We start from the raw sequence: 6,000 nt of genomic DNA, 5'->3' as shown, positions 1-6,000 counted from the left end.
TGAAGATTGGAATGGAGAATTGAAGCTTGAGATTGAGTCTTGAATCCGGAATTAGAGCTTGAGATGTTTGAATTTGGTTGAAGATCTTGGTGGAATTTTGGAGAAAGCTTAGAGAGTGTTTTTGAAGTTAAAAAAAATGACTAAGTATGGGACATTTATAAAAAATGTCCGTAACCCGCATAAAAAAAAAGCTCATTGGAAATTGCAAATCTGCACAGACAGGTTTTACGAAAATGGTCATAACTCCCTCATCCTAACTCGGAATGAGGTGAAACCAAGTGCGTTGGAAAAATAACTCAAAGAGCTTTAATTTAATAAGTTGTGGCCCTTCCAGTTTCTTGTGTGCTAAGAGATATGCCCCTTTAAAATTGACCCTCCAAATCACATTTTTTTGCGATTTTTGAATTTTGATACGGTTGCTCTAAAATTCGGGTTAGACCCATTTCCCACTCAATTTGATCCCCTGAATAAGAATATGAAGTCGAATTTCCGAAATCATGCACGGATTTTGAGATATATGGAAATTACAATTATAGGTGTTTCCGAAGCACATTTTCGGGCATTTTTGGGGTCGTTTCAGGGCCCAAGATGGGTTGCTAGGTAGAACTCAATGATAGAGTAATGTTAGTTCCACCATCTGGACCTAACAAGAAGCATAATTCTATTCTAAAATTTCGTTTCATTTAACAAGAGAATTCAAATGGCAATACAATGAGACATTATCACATTGGTTCAAGACAATATTTTTATTGTTACATTATAAATGTTATAGACAGGTTAAAAAGGTATATTTATTGTAATTAAAAATAATTTCATAAAATAATATAACCGAAACTTTATGTAAGCTTATCTGCATAACCTAAATTGTGGTGACAATTAATTTCACCAAGTATGTTCTATTAAAAAAAAAATAGCAATAACGCCTGAAAGCTAAGGGACATTATATATTGTATCACATGTCAAAAAAAAAATGTACACCATCACATGCGAGCCTGCAAGGACAATATATAATATATATGAAAAGTCAAATGATTCTAGGTGTTTGTTTCTAGCATACCGTCCTAATAAGTTTGGGGTCTAAAGCCAAATTTTATAAAGAGATCTTATTTTTTTTGCTGACATATATAAATTGAATAATTATAACATACAAGGTAGGCGCATACATTATGAAGTAAGAATGTAAATTTTCAATGAAAAATATATAATATAAAGTTAGAATAATTATAAAGCCTGACTCAAAAAATTGAAAACAATATATATTGATATCGAAATAGTGTTGCATTGAAATTGATAAGTTAATATAATGATATAAAAATAGTGTTGGTTAGGTTTATTATTTTGAAATTCAAAGAGGACACCAAACAATAAATTTGACTTTTTTTTATAAACACACAATAGATTTTGCCTAATGCAGAAGGTTTGACGTTTGAGAGACTTTAAAATATTCAATAATGAGAGAATAAAAATAATGGAAGGGGAATAAAAAAAAAGTAAATATAAGAATAATAATGTTGGTTCATGATAATCGTCTGAATATAAATGAGGCAACAAAATAGATAGTCACATAAGAAAGGTTTCTACAATTAACTAAATATTATTCTATTTCTCAATTATTACAACGATCTCTATATTAATTGTAACGACCCGAACCGTCGTTATTTAGAAAAGGAAAAACGTCGGGAGAACTGGACACATCATCCCGCCATAGCGGGACATATGCCGCTAGGGCGGCGGCGCTCCAGCGGGACAGGGAGCGCCAAAACGAGATGGTCGGAGCAGAACTTAAATGACACGAAATCTTATTTTCTCCTTTTTCCCAAAACACCAAAAAATGGGGAGAATCACCCCGGAAACCCTTAAAAAGATAGGCTTGAGAAGAAAGGAGAAAGAGATTTCTAGCGTATGGACGACGATAGCTTGCGAATTTCCAGTCAAAATCCACCGTCTCGTTGACTGAAAACCAGGATTGGAGCCATAATCCCTTGCAGTTATTTGGCGCCTTAATTGAGTAGTGTTAAATCTGTGTGCACTGAGTAGTATATTGTTAATTGACAGTAGACTTCATGCGTAGGCCTACGGGTACGAAAAAGGGATGATTATAGATATATACTATCAATTGTTGAGTAAGATGGGCACCGTAAAAGGAAACCTTGTCCTGTGAGATAGGTCTAGAGGATGTTTCGACTTCTGCTTATTGTGTTGTGCATTCTTGTTATTGGTCCCATGTTATGTGTACCTGAATGAGAATAGAGAAATGTGAACCGAAATCAAGGGAACAACTAATTATGAATAATTACATGCCATGAACCTGTCACTTGATTGTATGATTTGAGTATCGTTCATTATGGATGTGATTGTAATTGTGTTAACTGGATCGGATGTCACGTTCCGACACATATATTGGATCGAATGTCACGTTCTGACATATATATTGGATCGAATGTCACGTTCTGGCACATATATTGGATCAGATGTCACATTTCGACACATATATTGAATCACGTGTCACGTTCCGCACATAAATAATGGATTGAGTGTCACGTTCTGACACACTAATAGCTTGGGTGTGAGTTCCATGAGAGAACCATTGGTGACTACTATGTTCATATCTACCTGATGTTGGGAATTAGTATGGTGCTTCTAAAATGATGACTGAATTGTATTCTGCATATGTGTGTTCTACCATGTCGTGTTTACCTGTTATATGTCTCGTATTGAATGAATTGTGAATGGTCAGGCCCAATCGGAATGTGGTATGATAAGTGGGGACTGAGGTTCCAAGTGTTACTATGTATTGCTTTAGAAAGGATGTATGTGTTCTTAAAAGTGGGGAGGTGTTTGTGTCGTAAATGTTTGGCAGCTAGGTCTTACCTGGGAAGGGGATTCATATTGAAACGGTTAGCGAGCCTTGATAACATGCACTATGGGGTCAATGGTGAGTGGTGATGTGGAACAAATAAGGGTATGTCGTGAGGGGTTGACCGAATTGGTAGTGATTGTATTTGGGGTCCCCTCTATGAGATAGAATGGCTAAGTCATGATTAAGAGCGGAGCGAGTAAGGGGTTAGAGTCAAGTATACTAGTGTGATTTAAGGTGTTTGGAAATGGTAAGGGCAGGAGGATAAGGGTTGAAGGGTGTACGGTTTTATTGCATGTTTCCTGCTAGTCGATTTCCTTATATTATGCGGTGGGTATCGGGTTGACCGATGATGCCTACCAGTACATGTGGTTTGTACTGATACTACTCTTGCTATGTCTTTTTGGCATAGTGTGGTTGTAGGATCAGTGATGTTTCATAGGTGAAGAGGAAGATAATCTCCAACAACTCCTATTTTTTCTTCCATGTAGTGGGAGCTGCGTCATTTGTTATTATGTTACATGCCTTGTAAATCTTAGAAGCTCTTGTACCTGTTTAGACTAGATCCCTGGGGTGTTAATTACTTTACAAGTCTTAACTTGAATCGTTGAAAAACACTTTATTTTGTAAAATCTCATGAATGTTATTTTATCTCCAGTTTTTTTAATCTTCCGCATATCTTTAACTGTTTGGGAATCAAAGATTCTCCTACTTAGGTGTTAGAGTAGGTGCCCGCACGGCCCGATGGATTGGGTCGTAACATTAAATGAGGTAATAAATTATTATATTTTCTATTCAATTTTTTCTTTTCAAGTTTATTAATATATGAGATTTTTTAACAATATATATATATATATATATATATATATATATATATATAGGTAGGCCAAACACATATGCAGACCCTTAAACTTGTCCCTAAATTTCATTTTGACACTCCAACTCAACCTTGTTCCATTTTAACCCTTCAACTTCAATTTTTTATGTTCCATTTTGACACTTCTAAGTGATGTGACAGAGAGTGTGCATCACACATTCTCTAAGAGAGTGAAAGACAAAAAAAGTATTTTTTAAAAAAATAATAAAAGATTACCCTTCAACTCTATTTCTTTTATGTACCAGTTAACACAAAATACTAATTTTATGATTTCTTTATTTCTATTTATGTTATTCAACTGCAAATTTGCATTTTAAAAAATCAACGATCATTCGTTAATTATTGTAAAAATTAAAACTGACGGATTATCTTTTTTTTTATAAAAGAAGTAATAATTTCTTTTTAAGAGTTTTTCTATATTTTTGCGTGAAAAATAACCGATGAAAGTGTGTCGATTTTCTTTCTTAAAAAATCAATGACAACCCAACGAAGTCTATCGAGTTTCAACATTTTTTTGTAGTGTTATTAATTAGCAATGAACATGAGTTGTTTTTACTCGTATTTAGTTGAATGAAAAATTAGAAAGCTGATATTTGAGTTAGTCCAAGTAGACTAGATATGAAAAAAATATGTGATGTTATTTAAATTAACTAATTGTTTTTAAAAAAAACCAACACACTTTCACCGATTATTTTTTCACACAATAATGTACAGAAACTCTACAAAAAATATATTTTTAAAAAAACGATGTTCATCCATTATTTTGTAACACAATAATGGCATGTGAAGTACACACATCCCACTTTGTTGATTCTTTGGAAAGAAGTTCTAAAATGGAACATAAAAATTGGAGTTGAAGGGTTAAAATGGAATAAGATTGAGTTAGAGTGCCAAAAAGAAATTTATGGACAAATTTAAGGGTCTGCATATGTGTTTGACATATATATATATATATATATATATATATATTTCTTGCTTTCTATGAGAATTTTGAATTTAATGGCCTGTAATGACTTCCTATCTACATCAAGATTTCAACGAAATCTAATTATTGTGGTCATTTACTTTTTAAGGTTTTAGGAACATCCTTATAATAAGCACGTGCTACTATTTTCTCTGATATAATAAAGACACCTACATATATATATATATATATATATATATATATATATATATATATATTTCTTGCTTTCTATGAGAATTTTGAATTTAATGGCCTGTAATGACTTCCTATCTACATCAAGATTTCAACGAAATCTAATTATTGTGGTCATTTATTTTTTAAGGTTTTAGGAACATCCTTATAATAAGCACGTGCTACTATTTTCTCTGATATAATAAAGACACCTACACACACTATTACTTGCAACTTGCAAGACAATAACACAAGTGAAAGGACATATGAATAACACCAAGTTATAGATAGGAAATATATGGATGTTGAAATTCTATTTTAGGAGAAAAAAACATAATAAAAATAATAATTAATCTTTGTAATATTTACATTTTGGGGATGCTAACCTTCTATAGTTTACTAAATTAAATTCGTAAATATACATTTTATATATACGTAAATCTCAAGAAAAAAAAATACTCCAATCAAATCTTTCAACACAAAATGAATTAGGTGGCCATGCTAACCTTCTATAGTTTACAAAACCGCTTGTACGTATATACGTAAATCTCAAGAAAAAAAAAACTCCAATTATTGAGTCTAGTACCTCTTCAATTTGTGAGTAAAAGCTTCTCCCGTCAGGGAAAAGTATTTCTTAGTATGTTGTGAGTATGTAAAATATATTATGGTTTGTTGGTAAAATAATGGTGTGAAATAAAAAGTTTGGTTTATATATTTCTCTTCTTTGAGCTCCATAAATAGTCTTAAGTTAAGGTTGCGATCGTAAGCCTTGAGGAAGAATAGTAAAGAAGTAGCCAAAAGACTGAGGTCGTTAGGGTGAAATATTGTTCATAGCCTGAAGGAGAACTACTGTTGTAGTGATAAAGACTGTTCATCGATCAAAAAGAAGGAAGGTATACACGCTCAACTTGTTGTTTCATATTTATTATTTTTACAATAAACTATATTTATATTTTATAACATACTTAGACATAAAAGGAAATACTTAGTACCTATAGGGAATAAAAAATTATTGAAAATCATAAACAATATGTATAAATTGTATCTGTTTATACACATTCTTTTAGCATTTATAAAATGAAAAACATTCAACAACACTTGCATCAAATAAGAAGAAGAGCCTGGAGGCAT

Source organism: Solanum verrucosum, unplaced genomic scaffold (genome assembly GCF_900185275.1).
Source record: "Solanum verrucosum unplaced genomic scaffold, falcon-dt-bn FXZP01000268.1, whole genome shotgun sequence".
In the NCBI taxonomy this organism is placed as follows: domain Eukaryota; kingdom Viridiplantae; phylum Streptophyta; class Magnoliopsida; order Solanales; family Solanaceae; genus Solanum; species Solanum verrucosum.
This window is presented reverse-complemented; position numbering follows the sequence as displayed.